Consider the following 22,249-nt stretch of genomic DNA (forward strand, 5'->3'; position numbering starts at 1 on the left):
GCTTTATTGACTTGTCATGGCAAAGATAAAAAAAACAAAAAATAAAGGATAGCGCGGATGTCTACAACGCAAATTCAATAACATCCCAGAGGGCAAATGATCTTGTGTTGAAGTACATGTATCCTTGACTGATAAAGACAACACAAAGTGCATACATGGTCTAAATATTTTAATATCTTGCCATAAACCGCATCTGCCGAAGAGCACATTCATTAGACAGGGTTTGAACATTGTGCTTTTAAAATGAATGGGTCCTCACTTTGCACCTATATGCAAGTCGAGTCTGCAGTATTTATCATGGAACACAAGTTTTCCGATAGCTGTTACTAGGTGCAGTCAGTGAAACCCAGGCCTTATGTTCACACAAGCATAACACAGCTTTTTCATTAGAACAGAGCTGTAATGAGAACCCACCCTTCCTTTCTTTCTCCCAAAGTAGTGTCATATTTTCAAGTCAACTAAACAATTTAGTTGCCAACCTTCTTACCAAACCCTTCGACCCCACCTGAAAGGGCTCTTCACCTGCTACATGACAGAAGGGTACTGAAATTCTATTTATACCAAACAAGGGAGATCAGACGAACGGACCATCTATTCGTAAACTATGGCCCGCTAAGGACTGCCCTTTTCCCTTTAAAGGAGTTAATTTCTAAATGGATCATATGGTGAATGTCCTGGACGCTTCACTCTGGAGAAAAGGCATGAAACCATCCAGCATCTAGAATGGCTCAGACAGGAGCGTATGAGAAAGAGTGGGGGCTGACTTCTGCGCGTTGACAGTAAATTCCTATGAGGGTCCCTGTCATCTGGAGGTGGTTGACAACTCTCTAGGGTGAGCCTGCCTTCAGCAGCCAGTCGACTTAGGGGAAGACTGATAGCCCAATCTCCGAAGGTGTGCTGCGACCATCGCTATGACTTTTCAGAAAACCAGAGGAGCAGATCAAGGAAGCAGTAAAAAACTGAAAATGCTCTTGGCTTACTGTAAACCACAGGAAGAGTGTGTGGGACTGCATGATCGAGTTGTGGAAATAAATGTTCTGAAATCCAGTCCACCATGCAGTCCCAAGGGCCACAAGCAGACAGCATCTGGAATTTCGTGATCATCTTGAATTTGTCCTTCTCAGTCGCTGAGAGGGCGAAGATCTAAAACAGAACAAAGGTTTCCGTTCTCCTTCACCATAAGTAAATAGCATGAGTAACACCTAGCTCTTAATCTTAATGGACCCTGTCAATGGCCCCTTCGGCCAAAAGGGCAAGCACTTCCTGCCATACGATGGACAGATGACCCTCCATCAATCACTCAGAGCTGTGGAATATGTGGATGCTAGAAAGGAAAGGAAAGGAAGGGCATAGCCCTGATCGGCGAGGCCAATATTAGGTGAAGGATCCAATCCACTGGCATCCTGAAGAACAAGTTACTTACCTTCGGTAACGCTTTTTCTGGTAGATACTATATCTGCCTGTGGATTCCTCACCTTGTGAATACCCCTTGCGTCAGCAACATTCGGAAATTCTTTTTTCGTAGCCTCGCGCCGACGTGGACTCCTGACGTCATAGAGACACGACCTCGCTCGCGACTCCGCTGACGTCACCGACGCCTATAATAGGCCCACGCCGGCGTGATGACATCAGTTCCGCCCTTTTTTCCGTGCCATCGAGGCACACGGACGGACCAATGACAGTAGAAATATACAAGTATACACAGTACACAGTACTCAAAGCAAAACACACAGTGTTAAGCAAAAGCAGGAAAGCAATTGGAACATTTCCATGACAACAAAATATATATACATTACATTACAGTAACTCTGGCATAGAAGAGTGGACAACGGGGAGGCGGGTGGGTCAGTGAGGAATCCACAGGCAGATATAGTATCTACCAGAAAAAGCGTTACCGAAGGTAAGTAACTTGTTCTTCTGATAGATACATCTGCCGTGTGGATTCCTCACCTTGTGAATAGAGTCCCACAGCAGTCCCCACTCCCGGAGGAGGGTGTCCACTCTTCTAGACCAGGAAATCCTGAAGGACAGAGCGTGCAAAGTGACCGTCCCTCCTCACTTCGGAATCCAAGCAGTAATGCTTCGCGAAAGTGTGGAGGGAAGACCAAGTTGCCGCCCTACAAATATCCTCAACAGGCACACCTCTAGCCAATGCTGAGGTTGAAGACTTAGCTCTAGTTGAATGAGCCCTTATACCCTCTGGTGGTTCCTTACCGGCCAAAGAGTAGCAGATCTTTATGCAGAGGACGATCCATCTCGATAAAGTTCTTTTATGGACCGCTCTTCCTTTCTTGCAGCCAGCAAATCCAACGAAGAGCTGGTCTTCCAAACGAAAGTCCTTGGATCTGTCCAAGTAAAAGGACACCGCCCTCTTAGGGTCCAGACGGTGCAGTCTCTCCTCCTCCTTGGAAGGGTGAGGGGGAGGATAGAAGGTAGGAAGGGTAATGGACTGTCCTAGATGGAAGGGAGTCACCACCTTAGGCAGAAAAGCAGCCCTGGTCCTAAGAACCATTTTATCAGCATGAATGGTAAGGAATGGGGGCTTGGAACTAAGAGCTTGAAGCTCACTAACCCTCCTTGCCGAGGTTATTGCAACCAGGAAGACTGTCTTAAGGGTAAGAAGCCTCATGGGACATTTGTGGAGAGGCTCAAAGGGAGCACCCATCAAAAAGGTCAATACAAGATTCAAGTCCCACTGAGGCACAATGAAAGGTGAAGGAGGGAACATATTAGTAAGACCCTTCAAAAACCTTAAGACCACAGGAGACTTAAAAAGAGAAGGCTGGCCAGGCAAGCAGAGAAAAGCCGACAGCGCCGACAGGTAACCCTTTACCGTGGCAACCGCCAGACCCTGCCACGCCAAAGAAAGAGCAAATTGGAGAACATTAGACAAATGGGCCTTCAAAGGATCAACAGACCTTTCCCCACACCACGTGACAAATTTCGACCATCTATAAGAATAGATGGACTTAGTGGAGTCACGCCTGGCTGACAAGACGACATCCACAACGTCAGGCGGGAGGGAAAAGGAATTCAGGTTGCCCCGTTCAATCTCCAGGCATGAAGGTGCAATGTCTGGAGGTGGGGGTGTAGAACCTGCCCCTCCATCAGAGAGAGGAGGTCTGCCCTGAGAGGGAGACGGAGCGACGGGTGAGAGGAGAGGTGGAGAAGATCTGTATACCACACCCTTCTTGGCCAATCCGGGGCGACCAATATGACTTGGGCCCGGTCTTGGCGAATCTTCCTCAGAACCCGAGGAATCAAGGGTATGGGGGGAAACGCGTAAAGGAGTTGACCTCTCCAACTCAACTGAAACGCGTCCCCCAAGGCTCCTTGCATCGGATACTGGAGACTGCAGAACGACAGGCAGTGCGCATTCTCGCGAGTGGCGAACAGGTCCACCCGAGGAGTCCCCCACATCCGAAAGATGTTGTGAACCACCTCCGGGTGAAGCCTCCACTCGTGGTCGGCAGAGAACTGCCGACTGAGACTGTCTGCACGAACGTTCAGAACCCCGGCCTGATGATTTGCCATCAGACAAATCTGATGGTCCTGAACCCAGGACCAGAGACGCAGAGCCTCTCTGCAGAGACACTGCGACCCTACTCCTCCCTGCTTGTTGATGTACCACATCGCGGTCGTGTTGTCCGTCAGGACTTGAATAGACTGACCGCGAAGGGAAGGGAGGAAGGCCTTGAGCGCCAAACGTATCGCCCGCAATTCTAGAAGGTTGATGTGAAGCAACCTTTCCTCTGGAGACCAAAGGCCCTTGACCTCCAGATCCCCCAGATGAGCACCCCACCCGAGAGTGGATGCATCCGTTATCACCGTGGCCACCGATGGGGGAAGTTGAAAAGGCTTTCCTTGGGACAGATTGCCTTCCACGCCCCACCAAGACAGATCCGCTGCAGCTTCTCTGGAGATCCTCACTGACTCCCTGAGATCTCCGCTGTGCTGATACCACTGCTTGCGGAGGCACCACTGGAGCGCCCTCATGTGCCAGCGTGCATGGTTGACCAACAGAATGCATGAAGCCATCAGACCGAGCAGGCGAAGGACCTTCAGGACTGGAACGACCGCTCCATTGTAAAACAAAGGAATCATCTCCCGTATGTCGCGAATCCTTTGAGGGGGAGGGAATGCACGACATACGGTTGTGTCCAGTACCGCACCTATGAACAGGTTGCGCTGGGAGGGCACCAGGTGAGACTTGGGTACATTTATTGAAAAACCCAACCTGTACAACAACTGGGTTGTCTCCCGCAAATGATGGAGCACTCTCTCTGACGACTCCGCTTTGATCAGCCAGTCGTCTAAATAAGGGAATACAGGAATCCCTGACCTTCTGAGATGTGCAGCCACCACTGCCATCACCTTGGTGAAGACTCGAGGCGCAGTAGTAAGTCCAAACGGAAGGACCGCAAACTGGTAGTGCTGCGATCCCACCGTAAAACGGAGATACCTCCTGTGCGACTTCAGGATTGGGATGTGAAAGTAAGCATCCTGCAAGTAGAGTGACACCATCCAGTCTTCTTCTTGCAGCGCTTGAAGAACCTGAGCAAGGGTGAGCATCTTGAATTTCTCCTGTTTCAGATAGAGATTCAAGATCCTGAGATCCAGGATTGGACGAAGCCTGCCATCCTTCTTCGGAATCAGGAAATACCGGGAGTAGCATCCCTGACCCCTTTCCTGCTCTGGGACCACCTCTATCGCACCTTTTCTTATCAGAGTCAAAACTTCCTCTTGCAGAAGAGACAGATGCTCCTCGGAGCAATACCCTTGGCAAGGAGGGAAATTGGGAGGGAATTCCCGAAAGGGAAGGGCATACCCATTTTCTACAAGATTGAGAACCCAAAGATCTGACGTAACCGATTCCCAATCCTGTAGAAAATGGGTAAGCCGGCCCCCAACCGGACCCACATGATCCTGAATGTCGGATCTAGGGCTGCTTCTCAGGGGCAGGAGGGTTGGAGGAAGTGGAGGAGGAAGAGACCTGACGTCCACGAGGACGCACTCTTTGCTTTCCCCTGTAAGACCTGTACAAAGAGTTTTGCTGCTGCTGCTGTTGCTGCTGCTGCTGCTGGCCTTGCCGGAAATTCCGAAAGGCAGGGCGGCCAAAACCTCTGAATCTTCTGCCAGTTGAAGAACCTCTCACTTGAAGACCCAATGATTTAGCAGTCGCCCTGCAATCTTTAAACCTCTCAAGGGCCGCATCAGCCTTCTTCCCAAAAAGGCCTGAACCATCGAAAGGAAGATCTAATAATGTCGCCTGAACATCAGCCGAAAAGTCAGAAGATTTCAACCAGGCAGACCTCCTAGTAGCGACAGCAGTGCCCATAATGCGCGCCACAGAGTCTACAGTATCCAAACCGCTCTGAATGACCTGGCGAGCCGCTGCCTGAGCGTCAGAGATGACTTCCTCAAAATCCTTCCTGCTGTCATCAGGAATTTTTGGAACAAGAACATGCAAAGAGTCCATCAGAGCGTGTAAATATCTCCCCATCAAGCAAGTGGCATTTGATGACTTCAATGCCATACTGGCAGAGGAGAAGGACTTCTTTGCCACCTGATCCTGCTTCTTTGCCTCCTTCTCAAAAGGAACCTGAGGGAAAGCACTAACGTTCTTCTTGGAGCATGCAGCCTGAATGACCAAACTCCCCGGTGAAGGGTGAGAGGTTAAAAAGGCAGGATCATCAGGGGCAACCCTGTATCTTCTGGCTACACTTTTAGAGACAGCTGGAGCCGACAAAGGTTTTTTCCACACCTCTAGAATGGGCTCTGTCAGAGCATCATTGAAAGGAAGAAGAGGTTCCACCACTGAACTCGGAGAATGAAGTATTATATATATATTAGATTTGAATTCTGCTGTAGGCAAAGTCAACTTAAGGAGACTGGCAGCCTTCCTCATAATCAAATGATAGGGTTGAACATCCTTAGAAGGAGTGCTAGAACCTGATGGTAACTCCCACTCTGGAGAGAAATCCAGGCTTCCTGCTTCTGCCAAATCCTCAAAAGTATCTTCATCCAACTCACCCTCTTCAAGGTCAGATTGTGAATCCAAAAACCTCCTTTCCTCCAGAAGGCGCTGAGCCTCTCTTCTGGATCTCATCTTGACCCGTTTTGCCATCGGATCCACCACCAGCTCCGACGGATTCGGAATCGACGTCGGGATCGAATCCGCAGGTTCAGAGGGATGTGTTCTAGGCCGACCCGGAGCAGGCGAAGCCGGAACCGGCGTCGACGGCTTCGGTGGAGCCGGAAAATGCCACGGCGGCGTCGGGGCCGGCATGTAAGGCATAAACGGAGCCGGAGGGTAGGAGTGAGGGACTCCTAAGTTAAAAGCCAAAGGACCCATGGGACCCGAAGGTGCACCAGAGGGGTACCACGACCTCGAAAAGACTCCATACATCGCGTTGAGAAACGCAGAAGGGTCCTGGCCTGGGGCAGGAAATGGTGGATGAAAACCTTCAGGCCTGTCCCGAGGAGCGTTCGGATTCGGCTCACCTAAGGGCTCAGAGCCCTCATCCTCACGAGGCTCCTCCTCATCTCGGACCGGGGACGGCGCCGGAGATGGATTCGGAGCCGGATTCGTAGTCGGAGACGGAGCCGGCGCCCGTGACTCAGAAGGGGAGGCCTCACCTTCAGGTTCTGGATCTGGATCCGAGACCTCAATGGTCACCACCTTCGAACGAACCTTCGGTGACCTCGACCTCGATCCCGACTCCTTACCAGAACCACGTCGGGACTCATGTCTCCTCTTCTTATGTTTCCTCTTTTTTGAAACATGATCCGAAGCAGACTTCGAAGAAGACCTTCCTCGAGATCCAGACCTCGACCTCGATCTCGACTTCGACCTCGCCCTTCGAGAACGAGACTTCGACGATTTCCCCTTTCCAGCTTTCATCTTAGCCACCAGGAGCTTCGCCTCTCTCTCCCTCAGGGCCTTCGGGTTCATCTTCTTACACGAAGAGCAGTCCTCCACATCATGGTCCGAGCTCAAGCACCAGATGCAGTCGCTGTGTGGGTCGGTAATGGACATCATTTTGCCGCATTCTCTGCAAGGCTTGAAGCCGGTCTTTTTTGAAGACATTGTCGAAGAGACAGGATACAGAGACGCAGAAAATGTTAATAATATAGACACAAAGTATCCGTTGGCTACAGAGATTCCCGATAACCGTTAGCGTCGACGACGCGGAAAAAAGGGAACTGATGTCATCACGCCGGCGCGGGCCTATTATAGGCGTCGGTGACGTCAGCGGAGTCGCGAGCGAGGTCGTGTCTCTATGACGTCAGGAGTCCACGTCGGCGCGAGGCTACGAAAAAAGAATTTCCGAATGTTGCTGACGCAAGGGGTATTCACAAGGTGAGGAATCCACACGGCAGATGTATCTATCAGAAGCTCTTCATACCAGTTTTCATTGTAATACTGGAGAACATCTGTGATTATCGTTGTTTGAATCAGTTTGAAAATGACTGTAAAATCTAAGCCCTACCATGTGGTAAAGGCTAGGTATTGTAGTCTGTAGGTTGCCAAGTGGCTGCACGTCAGTCGGCACAGGGAGCAACTTTGTGAGAGGTCTTGGTCAATTCAGTTTGGAGTCTGATAACACTTAGAAATGGGTAGCTTCATCTGGTGTCGATGCGAGAGGCATCGGCACAGTGGACACAGAGGGTGATGCCACTACCCAAGTCTTTACTGAACCCGGATCAAGCAGATTGGTGTGAATGGGGCAATTTCCACTTGGATTTCTTTGACGTATCCGAAGACTTCGACAGCGATCTGCCACAAGAACCACTTTGGAAGCAGGACGTTCCTTTCGTCTTTGACTGGATGCAGCATGGATTCTTCTTGTGTTTGCCAACTTTAGGATCATCTGGGAACAGTTGTCACGGGCCCTGGAGTCCTGATGTGACCTCAGACACAACAAACAGAATTTGTGAGGGTCCGTAATAGACAACTATTTGCAACGGTTGTATGTCGTTACAACGCATTCCGTTGCAACGCATGCCTTTTCTACGCATGCGTTACAACAGAATGCAATTACCACGAATATGCCTTTACCACGAAAGAACAAGTTACTTACCTTCGGTAACGCTTTTTCTGGTAGATACAAGATCTGCCTGTGGATTCCTCACCATGTGAATATCCCCCTGCGTCAGCAACATTCGGAAATTCTTTGTAGCTTCGCGCCGACGTGGACTCGGACGTCACAGAGGCAGGGCATCGCTCGCGACTCCGCTGACGTCACCGACGCCTACAATAGGCCCACGCCGGCATGATGACATCAGTTCCGCCCTTTTTTCCGTGCCATCGAGGCACACGGACAGACCAATGACAGTAGACATATACACAGTATACACAATACCAATATCAAGGTAACACACACAGTGTGTAGCAAATGCAATAAAACATTTTACAACAAAATAAATATATAACAGAAACACTGGTATAGAAGAGTGGACAACGGGGAGGCGGGTGGGTCAGTGAGGAATCCACAGGCAGATATTGTATCTATCAGAAAAAGCGTTACCGAAGGTAAGTAACTTGTTCTTCTGATAGATACATCTGCCGTGTGGATTACTCACCTTGTGAATAGAGTCCCACAGCAGTCCCCACTCCTGGAGGAGGGTGTCCACTCCGCTATACCAGGAAATCTTGGAGGATAGAACGCGCGAAATGGCCGTCCCTCCTCACCTCGGTATCCAAGCAGTAATGCTTCGCAAAAGTGTGGAGGGAGGCCCAAGTCGCCGCTCTGCAAATGTCCTCAACTGGAACACCTCTAGACAAAGCAGATGTTGTAGACTTTGCTCTAGTTGAATGTGGTCTAATACCCTCAGGAGGGTCCTTACCCGCCAGAGAGTAGCAAATCTTGATGCACAGGATTATCCATCTGGAAAGTGTGCGCTTGTGCACCGCTCTGCCCTTCTTGCAGCCAGCAAAACCCACGAAGAGCTGATCGTCAATACGATAGTCTTTAGTCCTATCAAGATAGAAACTAACAGCTCTCTTTGGGTCCAAGCGATGAAGCCTCTCCTCCTCCTTGGAAGGGTGTGGGGGAGGATAGAAGGTAGGAAGGGTAATGGACTGTCCTAGATGGAAGGGAGTTACCACCTTAGACAGAAAAGCAGCCCTGGTCCTTAGAACCATTCTTTCAGCATGAATGGACAAGAATGGGGGCTTGGAACTAAGAGCTTGAAGCTCACTCACCCTCCTTGCCGAGGTGATTGCAACCAAGAAGACCGTTTTAAAAGAAAGAAGTCTCAAGGGACACTTGTGCAAGGGTTCGAAGGGAGAACCCATCAAATAGGTCAACACAAGATTCAAATCCCAATGAGGAACAATAAAAGGAGTAGGAGGGAACTTATTTGTGAGGTCCTTCAAAAATCTTAAAACCACAGGAGATTTGAAAAGAGAAGGCGGATCAGGCAAACAGAGAAATGCCGACAGCGCTGAAAGATAGTCCTTCACTGTAGCAACGGCAAGACCATGTTGCGCCAGAGAAAGGGCAAACTGGAGAACATCAGACAAATGGGCTCTCAAAGGGTCTATAGATTTCTCCCCACACCAAGAGACAAATCTTGACCACCTATAAGAATAGATGGACTTAGTGGAGTCACGTCTGGCTGACAAGATGACATCCACCACGTCAGGCGGGAGAGAAAAAGAACTCAGGTTGCCCCGTTCAATCTCCAGGCATGAAGGTGTAAAGTCTGGAGGTGGGGGTGTAGAACCTGCCCCTCCATCTGGGAGAGGAGATCTGCCCTGTGAGGGAGACGGAGCGGCGGGTGAGAGGAGAGGTGGAGAAGGTCTGAGTACCACACCCTTCTTGGCCAATCCGGGGCGATCAATATAACTTGGGCCCGGTCTTGGCGAATTTTCCTCAGAACCCGAGGAATCAAAGGTATGGGAGGAAACGCGTAAAGGAGTTGCGAGCTCCAACTCAACTGAAACGCATCCCCCAAGGCTCCTTGCATCGGATACTGGAGACTACAGAATGACAGGCAGTGAGCATTCTCGCGAGTAGCGAACAGGTCCACCTGAGGAGTCCCCCACGTCCGAAAGACATGACGAACCACCTCTGGGTGAAGCCTCCACTCGTGGTCGGCCGAGAACTGCCGACTGAGACTGTCCGCTCGCACGTTTAGAACTCCGGCCAGATGATTTGCCATCAGACAAATCTGGTGGTCCTGAACCCAGGACCAGAGACGCAGAGCCTCTTTGCAGAGACACTGCGACCCCACTCCTCCCTGCTTGTTGACATACCACATCGCGGTCGTGTTGTCCGTCAGGACTTGAATCGACCGACCGCGAAGGGAAGGGAGGAAGGCCTTGAGCGCCAGACGTATTGCCCGTAATTCCAGAAGGTTGATGTGAAGCAACCTTTCCTCTGGAGACCAAAGAGCCTTGACCTCCAGGTCCCCCAGATGAGCACCCCACCCGAGAGTGGATGCATCCGCAATTACTGTGGCCACCAATGGAGGAAGTTGAAAAGGCTTTCCCTGCGACAGATTGCCTTCCACATTCCACCTAGTCAGATCCGCTGCAGTTTCTCTGGAGATCCTCACAGACTCCCTGAGATCTCCGTTGTGCTGATACCACTGCCTGCGGAGGCACCACTGGAGTGCCCTCATATGCCAGCGTGCATGGTTGACCAATAGAATGCAAGAAGCCATCAGACCGAGCAGGCGAAGAACCTTCAGGACTGGAACGACCGCTCCATTGCAGAACAAAGGAATCATTTCCTGAATGTCGCGAATCCATTGAGGTGGAGGGAATGCACGACAAACAGTAGTGTCCAGTACCGCACCTATGACCAGGTTGCGCTGGGAGGGCACCAGGTGAGATTTGGGTACATTTATCGAAAAACCCAACCTGTGCAACAACTGAGTTGTCTCTTGCAGATGAAGGAGCACCTTCTCCGGCGACTCCGCTTTGATCAACCAGTCGTCCAGATACGGGAACACATGTATCCCCGACCTCCTGAGATGTGCTGCCACCACCGCCATCACCTTGGTGAAGACTCGAGGCGCAGTAGTAAGACCAAACGGAAGGACCGCAAACTGGTAATGTTGCGACCCAACCGTAAAACGGAGATACTTTCTGTGCGACTTCAAGATGGGAATATGAAAATACGCATCCTGCAAGTCGATCGACACCATCCAATCTTCTTCCAGCAGCGCTTGAAGAACCTGTGCAAGAGTGAGCATCTTGAACTTTTCCTGTTTCAGGTAAAGGTTCAAGATCCTCCAGGGTACCTCTGTCAAGCTCTACACAGACCCAAAGGGAGGGGAGGGGGGGTAGCCATAATCTTTAAGGATCAACTTATTTGTAGAACTTCCAACGCCCATATCGAGGACTGCGAAAGCTGCCAATTTTCCATTAAATCCTCCCCAGCTCATTCCCGGTCAGGACTATTGATCTACCGCCCACCGGGTACCCCAGGGAAATTCCTTAAAGCCGTTACTGAATCAGTCTCACAATTAGCATTTTCCGCCTCCAACTTTCTCATCCTAGGCGACCTGAACTTACACTTCAACGACCCCACGGACCGGATAGCCGCCGACCTCCTTCAAGACCTATCGTCACTCAACATCCGACTAGTTAATAATGAGCCCACCCATGAGAAAGGACACCTACTGGATCTGGTCCTCACTAATGTGACAACCATCACCACTAGGCCACCTGTGACCCTTCCATGGACGGACCACTCTCTTGTCCCTATCTCCTATGAAATACCCACCATGAACCCTCAAACCACTAAAACTCAGGTCACTGATAGACGGTGGCACAAACTCGCATCTGGCGAATGGGCCGCCGCCCTTGCAGACCCCTCCCCTGAGTTCTCCACCGATCCTGCCACAGCCGATAAGCAGTTTAACGAATGGATCACCTCTTCTCTGGATGCACTCATCCCCAAAACTTCCTCCCTCAAACATCCTAAAAGAGTATCCTCGGCTCCATGGTATACTCCTGAGCTTAAAGCCCTGCGCCAAGAGTGCAAGAGAACGGAACGCTCCTGGAGGAAAGACAAATCGGAAATAAACAAATACGTTTATTCTACCTCTCTCTCAAATTACAAAACTGCCATTCGAAAAATTAAAAGCGCTTTCTTCCAGGAAAGAATAGAGAAAGCAGTATGCTCCAGCAAGGAATCCTACACCATCTTAAAAGATCTTCTGAAAACCCCAGTACATGGACCGAGACACCACACAGACCCCAAAGCTGACCAGATAAAATGCCAACAACTGGCGGACTTTTTTCATGAAAAAATTCGAAAAATTCTCGATTCAATTCCCTCCTTGACTCTGTGTGAAGAAAACGACCTCCCGCACCCCCCTACAACCAGTTGTCTCTCCTCCTGGGGTCAAGTTACGACCGAAGAAGTGGGAAACACGCTAAAATCCATAAAAAGCGGCTCTCCCAGGGATTCCGCCCCGCTTCGAATCCTTAAGGAGGTAGCCCCCACGATTATTCCCCCCTTGACTCATCTGATCAACACCTCACTTCAACAGGGAGTTGTACCCCCGAGCTGGAAGGCGGCAGTCGTGAAAGCTCTGCTAAAGAAACCCTCCCTCGATCCCGGAAACTTGGGTAACTATAGGCCCATTTCCCTACTCCCAGGAATCAGCAAGATTGCTGAAAAACTGGTTAATAAAAAACTTTCCCAGTTCCTGGAGGCCAACAACATACTAAAAAATTCCCAGACGGGCTTTCGTCCAGGGCAGGGCACGGACATCGCCCTCCTAGCAGCGGTAGAGGAGGCCAGAGCACTATTGGACGGAGGAGGATCAGTGGCAGTGATCCTCCTCGACCTAAGTGCGGCCTTTGATACCGTCAACCACCAACTCCTCATTAAAAGACTCAAGGGAGCTGGCGTAGAGGGCTCTGCCCTAGCCTGGCTTTCATCTTTCCTGGCTCAACGGACCTACCAGATCTGGGAGAATAACGCCTGCTCCTCCGAAATTCCCCTCCAATGTGGCGTGCCCCAGGGCTCCTCCCTGAGCCCCACATTATTTAATATCTATATGTCCACATTGGAGGAGGTCATCATCCCATTCGGAGTGAGCGTCGTCAGTTACGCTGACGATACACAATTAGTTGTATCACTATCTCACCCCAGACAACAACCAGCAGACTTATATAACTGTCTGTCGCAGGTCCAATGCTGGATGAACACCTCAGCCCTAAAATTAAATGGTTCGAAAACGGAGGTTCTGCTCTTCGGCCCGAAAGGACTCACACTCTCCTCGAATATCTGGCCAGCTTGTCTGGGCCCTCCCCCTGAACCTAAAGAAGAAGTAAAAAGTCTGGGTGTGTGGCTCGACACAGATCTCTCGTTCACCGTGCAGGCAAAGAAAGTAGCCGGGACTTGTTTCGGGCTCCTGAAATCGTTAAGGAAAGTTCTGCCCCTCTTGCCCACCAACTCCCAAAGGCTGCTAATTCAAGGCCTAATACTTTCGAGGCTTGATTACAGCAATGTGATCTATCTGGGCGCCCCCGAAGCGACGCTGAACAAGCTCCAGAGAATCCAGAACACTGCGGCCCGGATTCTCACAAAGACCCCTGCCAGAGCTTCGGCCAAACCGGCCCTTAAACTCCTCCACTGGCTTCCCATAAGGGAGCGGGTCAAATTCAAGGCCCTGTGTCTAGCTCACAAATTACTACAAAATCAAGGCCCCCCTGTTCTTAGGAAACTCATCACATCCTACAAATCCTTAAGAACCCTCCGATCGGACACGGAAAACTTCATCACTATCCCCAGATTCAAGAAAGCCCGGTCAGGAGGAAGACGTTTCTCAGTCCATACTGCACGACTCTGGAACTCACTCCCCCGCGACCTGCGACTCGAACCACAATATCTCCGCTTCAGGAAGCGGCTCAAAACTCACCTTTTTCCTCAGTGAATCTGGCATGTCCTTAACCCTGATCTTCTTTGCCCCCCCTCCCCTTCCTCTTCTTCTCCCTTGTTCCTCCCAACTTAGGAGATAGGATCTTTTAGCGCTGGGATACCTCCGGGTGACTACGCGCTCTACAAAATAAATAATAATAATCCTGAGATCCAGAATTGGCCGAAGCCTGCCATCCTTTTTGGGGATCAGGAAATACCGGGAGTAGCATCCCTGACCAGTCTCCTGCTCTGGAACCACCTCTATCGCACCTTTTCGAAACAAAGCCAGGACTTCTTCTTGCAGGAGAAGCAGGTGGTCCTCCGAACAATAACCTTGGCAAGGAGGGTAATTGGGAGGGAACTCCTGGAAAGGAAGCGCATACCCATTCTCCACAAGATTGAGAACCCAAAGATCCGATGTTATCAATTCCCAATCTTGTAGAAAATGGGTAAGCTGGCCCCCCACTGGGCCCACATGATCCAGAATGGTGGATCTAGGGCTGCTTTGCTGCTGTGGCTGGGGGCTGGGATGGGGAAGAGGAGGAAGAGGAGGAAACATTACGGCCCGAGCTCGGGCCCTTTGTTTGCCTCTATAAGCTCTGTATAAAGTGTTCTGCTGCTGCTGTGGCTGCTGTTGGATTGACTTATAGTTTCGAAAAGAAGATCTGCCAAATCCTCTTGAACGTCTTACAAAAGTGCCCTTGGTCTGAAGGCCCAACGACTTTGCTGTTGCTCTGCTATCTTTAAAGCGTTCCAATGCAGTGTCTGCCTTCTTCCCAAACAATCCAGACCCGTCAAAAGGAAGATCCATCAATGCAGCCTGGACCTCAGTGGAAAACTCACTAGATTTAAGCCATGCGGCTCTCCTTGTCGCAACTGAAGAACCCATGATCCTTGCCACAGAATCAGCCGTGTCCAATCCACTTTGGATAACCTGTCTTGCTGCAGCTTGAGTAGCAGAAATTACCTCCTGAAAGTCTTTCCTATCCTCTTCAGGTATTTTGGGTACCAATTGTTTCACAGTGTCCATAAGAGCATGGATATAACGCCCATCAAGCAGGTTGCATTTGTGGATTTTAAAGCCATACTGGCAGAGGAAAAGACCTTCTTAGCAGCCTGATCCTGCTTTCTAGACTCCTTTTCCGCTGGGACCTGCGGAAACGCACCCGTAGATCTTTTGGAACAGGCAGCCTGCACCACCAAACTCTCCGGTAGAGGATGAGATGTTAAAAATTCCGGGTCTTCAGGAGCTGCTCTATACCTCCTAGCCACAGCTCTAGATACACCAGGAGCTGATACAGGATTTTTCCAAATTTCTAAAATTGGTTCCTTTAAGGCATCATTAAAAGGTAGTACAGGTTCAGTCACTGAAGAAGGAGAGTGAAGGACCTCTGTGAGCAGATTAGATTTAAACTCTGCAGATGGTAGAGTAACGTTCAATAAATTTGCGGCTTTCTTTATCACATGATAAGGTGTCACATCTTTTGAGGGTTCATTAGAAACCGAAACAAGGTCCCATTCAGGTGACAGTTCAAGGCCACTAGCTACAGATAGGTCCTCAAAAGGGTCCTCAGAATCCTGTAGCTCGCCCTCCTCCAGATTTTCCTCTCTATATCTTTCCTCTTCCATCAATCTTTGGGCTTCACGCCTAGATCTTAGCTTCACATTCGAAGCCGTCGGATCCGCAATCGACTCCGACGGAGCCGGAGCCGGCGTCGAACTCGACGTCGGACGAGGGAGAGATTCACGACGTCGCTCAGGGTTCGGCATCATAGTTGATGGAACTGGAGTCGAAAGAATCGGAGTCATCGATCTCGGCGTCGATGGCTTCGGTGTCGAAGGCCTCGCCGGAGTCGGATAATGCCAATGCGGCGCCGGAGCCGGCATAAAAGGCATAAAGGGCGCAGGTGCATAGGAATGAGGAACACCCAAACCATATGCCATAGGACCCATGGGACCAGTAGGAGCCCCAGAGGGATACATAGCCCTTGAATAAATTCCGAACATCGCATTCAGGAAATGCGAAGGGTCCTGACCTGGAGCCGGGAAGGCTGGGTATGAACCCCCAGGTTGCTCTTGAGGGCGTGGAGTCGAAACAACGTCGACCTCTTCTTCGGGCTGGCGTACCGGAGTCGTATGACCTTCGGGCATCCGAGCTCCACCCTCACCAACCTCCTCCTCCTCCTCACCTTCATCCTCCCGACCTGAAGGATGGGATGGGTCTGGAGATGGAACACTCTTCTGCTTCGGTGAACTCGGTGAGTTCGCATGCAACGCCTCAACCTCGACATCGTGATCCTCCGAAGCCGACGAAACTACCTTCTCGATCAGTTTCACTTGAGACTTCGGCTTGGAACCAGACTCCTTCCTCGATCGATGTCGGGATTCATGGGTTCTCTTTTTATGCTTCTTTCTATAAGATCTTGAAGCATGGGCCGAGGACGAATCCGACCGCGACCTCGATCGAGATCTTGACTTCGAACGACGAGTTCGCGATCTTGACTTCTTCTTTTCTTTTCCTTCTTTAAACTTGGCAACCAGAAGTTTTGCTTCTCTCTCCCGGAGGGCCTTTGGTGTCATCTTCTTGCAGGACTGGCAGTCCTCGACGTCGTGGTCGGAGCTCAGACACCACAAACAGCATTCATGCGGATCTGTAATGGACATTATTTTGTTACATTCTCCGCAAGCTTTAAATCCGGTCTTCTTCGAGGTCATGATGAAAACGAGAAGACAAAGATACCAGAAATTTAGATAGTAACAAAGTTACAGTAAAGGCCACAGACGATCCCAGAAAACCGTTAGCGTCGACGAAGAGCTTTTTAGAGGTAAGACTTATTTCTTTTAATTAAACCCACTCGTGTTTGTTTTTATTGGGGGGCGACCCCCACCAAGCCCCCCCTTCAAGCCCCCTTTCTTTATTTCTTCCTTTTACTCATTCCTTTACTACGTATTTCGTAGTAAAGGAATGCGTGGTAAAGGCTATACGTGGTAACCACGCATGCGTTGTAAAGCATGCGTGGTTAAGTATAGAGTGGAAACGGCTGCGTTGTAGTGGCTGTTGCCCATTTGCAACAGCCCCCACATTGTTTAAACCCTCTTAAGAGGTGGCACTCCGCTTACACACTGGTAAATTGTTTTGAAAAAGCCTAGTCAAAAACAAGGGAGAGGCTACAGACCAGCGCCAAAAAGAGCAAAATTAAACAAACTGCATGCATGGCTGGTGCTTATATATGGCTATGCTCTTTACTCCTGAGTGGAGCAATGGAGGAACAAAGCAGTACTACTCCAAAGGTTTCCGTATCCAATTTGACACCTGGGCAATATGCGCAAGATGGGGAATCTGTGGTCACAAGAATTACTCAGAAGTAGCTTTTTCTCCTCAGTGGTGAATCCAAAGCCCTCAATCAGGGCACCCTTCATGAGGTCATAGTATTCAGTATCTTTCTCAGAGTCCTGAGTCTATCCCTCCAATTTCCCACACTATAGCACTCCATAGCTTCCTGTGGACCCATCTGCTAAGACAGGCTCTCTCAAAAGCAATGCATTCTCAAAAGCAATGAACCGTTTGGTGATATCATCACCATCAAGGTATTCTGGGACAATGCCTTTGGGGATTTTAGGGTCAAAAGATTGACTTCCCTCTCCATTTATTATAGTGCTACCACCAGAGATGGGCTATAAACCCATCTTAGCTCTTTCTTTTTCTATGGCCAGGAGTTTAGCCTCTTGGCCAGTGTCTCAAGATCTGCATCTTTAGTGTCTACCTCCTCTAGGACACTTCTGGGGTCCCTTCCAGTGGTGTTAATAACGGAGGGGGTAGTGATGGACACAACGAGTCCTCCTCCTCCATCTCTTGTGATTCCTCATCCTCTTCCCCGCTGGGAACTGCTGCAGATCGGCCTTTGTGGGTTTAGGACCCCATGGCAAGGTCCCATGCCTTGCACAGCTCTTTGAGCTGTGGAACTTTCAGATGCGCATAAGGGGGCAGGTTAAGCTCCTGGGAGGTCCCTGGGGTCTCAGACAATGTAGTTGGGAACTTATTAGGAACTTACAAAAAATGACCTAACTACTTTACAGACTTAATTTCTAAACAGTGGGGGGACTAAACTAATTCCCTAACACCATTTCGAAGTAACTTTTGAAAAACAAATCGAAAGGTTGGAAAAATATTTTAGCTAAAGACAATTTTGGATTTCTCTTGTGAAATCACTTATCAATCAATTGGACCAGCAAATGTTGAGTCTTGAACCCCACCGCTGCACCACCAATGAAGGAAGCTGGCTCTTTATGTGATTTACCAATAATGAGGCATATTGTGTAGAGAGTCCAGAAGTTCCCTGTGGAAGAGTACACGGCTTCAATGTAAACCGAAAGGGCTCTATTGTTGGTACTGTGGTTGAGCAGCCTTAGGCCTAACACAGAGGAGTGCAATATATTTGTTGTACACACAGTGATTAATAAATGAGACACACTCAAAAAGAAGATCCACATCAATATTAGAAAAATAAGCTTCTTTCTAGGTTTACTTTAAGACCAAGATCTACGTTCAAAGGTGAGTTTGCTTTTCCTAAATACTTTTCGCATTCAAAAACTGACTCTTAGTGAAATTTCCAGTTGAGCTATGTTAACCTATGGGAGGAAAACAAGAATACAGTTTTCTAGTTAAGTACACAACTTACAAATCCAGTCTTCAAGGTTTCAGGTCAACACAAGGCACACCACCAGCAGCATAGGGGCAGCTGGGTGCAGAGTTAAAATTCGAAGTCGGGCGCCCAATGTTCGCGACTGGAAGTGATCGAAGATGCACTGTTTACTGTTAAGTAAAAGCTGTGTCTGCGTTCAATCTCAGGGACTTTAGGCAAGCATTGGAGGGACCTCAGGGCAGCACCAAACATGCACCCTCAGCACACAGGGTGGCCAGGTGCAGAGTGCAACACCGCATTGGGTGCCCAACGCAAACCAATGGAGGAGATCGGTTTCGGGAAAAGGCTGCAGGCTCTGGCTAGGAGGCCGGGCGAAGAAATCTAACAGCTGCCCTGGTAAGCACTGATGCTTGGGTACGTAGGGACACCGTTGGGTCGAGCTCCCCAACGCCCAGTGGCTTCGGATGCAGGGGTGGCCTTTGATGTCAGAAAAAGCTTACCGAGCAGGTTGCGGTTATGGGGAGGGGGTCTCCGGGTTGAGGCTGCAGGCGTCAGTGTGGTTCCCAGGAGGGGTCAACTCTCAATTGACTTGGGCTCAGGACCGCTGGGGAACCTTCTTAGGACGGTGGGTCACTTGGGCTCGGGCCGGAGGCACTAGTGCAGAAGTGGGTCTGGTGGTCCAATTCCGCAGTCCTCAAATGTCCTTGGTGTTGGTTTCTTGTGGACAGGTCCGCTGTCCTCTGGAGTTCTTGATCTTTAGTGAATGCAGGGTTTTGGAGGGCATTGCGCTTGCAGGACGAGTCAACTTTTGTAGCATGGGCGAAAGGCAATAGACAGGTCAGCAGGGTTGATGCAGAGTCAGTAACTGCTCCTCCTCCTTTCTTGCTGTTTTGGCTCTCCAGTGTCTGGGCTTCGTAGATAGTCAAGAATCTAAAATTCAGGGTCTGGGGGTACTACCTAAATACTAGATTTAGGGGCCTTACAGGGGAGTGACAAGTGGGGACCAATGAGTCCCTTACCTGGGGTTTCTACACCCTCTATTGTGCCACCCTCCTGTGGGAGGGATGCATAGACCTAGCCCTGATTTGATAGGTCCCACCATCTTCCAGGTGGTGGGCACTGAAAAATGTGCTTCACTTCACCTCCAGCACCTGAGAGGTGGAGTTGGCAAAGGGGGTGCACCTCCTATTCTCACTTTCTCACCAGTACTCTGGCCAAAAGTGGGGGTTTGAGACGGGGTGGCATCCACTGCTAGCAGCAGAGGCTTGGATTGCATTACAGAGGTGGCAAGGCCTTTGAAGCTTCCATCTCGCACACTGCGCCTGCCTGGGGGAGGCGGACATCTCTGCCAAGGATGGACTTTGTTTCTGGCCTCAAAGAGTAAGGGCTCTCACCCCATGGGTCCAGAAACATCTTTGGTGATGTCAGGCTGCCTAAAGCTAGTCAGAGACCACACCAGGTTTGGTAGGTTTTCAGGGGCATCTTTGAGGTGCCTCCGGGTACATGTTTTAATAAATCCAATGCTGGCATCAGTGTGGGTTTATTAAGAGGAGTAGCTTGGTACCAAACACTCCTGGGTTCAGTGAAGCCATCACGGTGCTGGGGAACTCAAGTTGTCGAGTTTGCAGGCGACGTACGCTATATGGCTTCCCTGGCATAAGATTAGACTTAAAATTGTTTAGATATATGTGCTCGTGCAGATATGCCCACAGCTGAGATATAATGCACCCTGCCTTCGGTGTTCCAAGACCTGCGAGAGTGGTGACTTATCTATTCCTTCGGCAGTGCTGCTTGATATGACACACAGGCAGTATGCCATGTCGACTTTGTTGTTGTTCTCTTCACCAAGGCATGCAGGCTGCAGTGGCAGTTTGCATGGCCTTGGTGAGGTGTCCCTAGGGGATCCCCTTAAGTACCAGTGCCCTAGGTATGAGGGGTACCATTTACTAGGGACTTACCGGGGGTCTGAAGTTGTGTCAATCGTGGTACAGTTTTAGGGGAAGGAGCTCTGGGACAGAGGACCAGGTTGGCTAACCATGTCAGAAGAGGCACTTTATCAGACTAACTAAGGAGAAAATGAATATGCTACTTACCAGTATGCATCTGTTCTTGGCATGTAGGGCTGCTAACATTCATATCTTTTGCATTAGATCGCCGCCTAGTGTTGGGTCCGGATGATTGCACATTGTTGTCCTGGAAGAGTCTTCGAAGTATCCTGAGATAGGTGGCTCCTCCCCTGGACTACAGTGCGCATGGGCATCGGCTCCATCCCCAGATTGTTTTTAGCCATTGTGGCAGAGATGGAGTGTAAAGTGTAAAGGATGTCCATGCTAATGATTGAATGCAAGAGTATGTCTGCAGCTGCGACAGGCACCGGGGAGGAGGGTGGGCGATATGAATGTTAGCAGCCCTACATGCCAAGAACAGATGCATACTGGTAAGTAGCATATTCAGTTCGAGGCATGTGGGCTGCTAAATTCATATCTTAGCATAGCATACATAGCAGTCCCTCCATCAGCGGCGGTTGCCCGTGCCAGCTGCAGAAACCTGAAAGAGTGTCTTGAGAACAGCCTGTCCTACAGCAGCTTGCTGCTTGGAATGCACATCAACACAGTAGTGTTTTGTAAAGGTATGTGGTGTAACCCATGTGGCTGCTCTACAAATGTCCTCTAAAGGAATGTTCCCCAGGAAAGCCATGGATGCCCCCAATTTGCGTGTGGAGTGCGCTCTTGGGGGTATTGTTAAGGTGCGTTTAGCCTTTTGATAGCAGATCTGGATGCACTTAACAATCCATCTGGCTATTCCTGCTTTGGAAATAGGGTTGCCCTTGTGCTGTGGCGAGAAGGCAACAAAAAGTTGTTTTGTTTTCCTAAAATGTTGTGTCCTGTCAATATAGTACATCAACGCCCTCCTAACGTCCAAAGTATGGAGCATTCTTTCCGCCACCGTTTGAGGGTTTTGGAAGAATGCAGGCAAGTCAATAGTTTGGTTGAGATGAAACTGTGACACCACCTTCGGAAGGAATTTGGGGTTAGTACGTAGTACCACCCTATTTGGATGAATTTGTATGAATGGCTCTTGGATTGTGAGCGCTTGCAGCTCACTGACACGTCTCAGTGAAGTGATAGCAATAAGGAAAGCCACTTTCCATGTTAGGAACTGGAGTTCACACGAGTGCAGTGGCTCAAAAGGTGGTCCCATCAGCCTGGTGAGGACCACATTGAGGTTCCACACCGGAGCTGGCGGTGTCCTTGGGGGAATGACTCGTTTCAGACCTTCAAGGAAGGCCTTAATGGCAGGCACTCTGAAGACAGAGAGATGTTGCCTGTTCTGAAGATAAGCTGCTATGGCGGATAGATGTATCCGAATGGAAGTGTAGGCTAGATTGCACTTGTAAAGATGTAACAGATAGCAAATGATGTTAGCGATAGATGCATCTAGCGGGTTTATGTTATTGGCCGTACAGTGAAGGACAAAACGCTTCCATTTTGCAGCATAGCATGCTCTGGTAGTCGGCTTCCTTGCCTCCTTGATGATGTCCATGCATTCTGGAGGTAGGTGAAGGTAGCCAAACTCTAGGACTTCAGGAGCCAGATCGCCAGGTTGAGCTGTTGCGGATCTGGATGCTGAATGTCTCCATGGTTCTGCGTCAAAAGCCTGGGCGTTAGGCGCAGTCTTTGATGCGGCACCACCGAGAGTTCCAGAAACGTGGTGTAC

General features: G+C 49.8%; 1 protein-coding gene across 2 annotated transcripts in view; it reads right to left on the reverse strand.

The window, feature by feature from the left end:
• ZDHHC5 (zDHHC palmitoyltransferase 5) overlaps positions 1-22,249 on the reverse strand; it is a 363,343-nt gene that overhangs the window by 86,229 nt on the left and 254,865 nt on the right. The gene's annotated exons all lie outside the window — the stretch shown is intronic.

The sequence above is a fragment of the Lissotriton helveticus genome, chromosome 1_1 (assembly GCF_964261635.1).
Source record: "Lissotriton helveticus chromosome 1_1, aLisHel1.1, whole genome shotgun sequence".
Classification (NCBI taxonomy): Eukaryota; Metazoa; Chordata; class Amphibia; order Caudata; family Salamandridae; genus Lissotriton; species Lissotriton helveticus.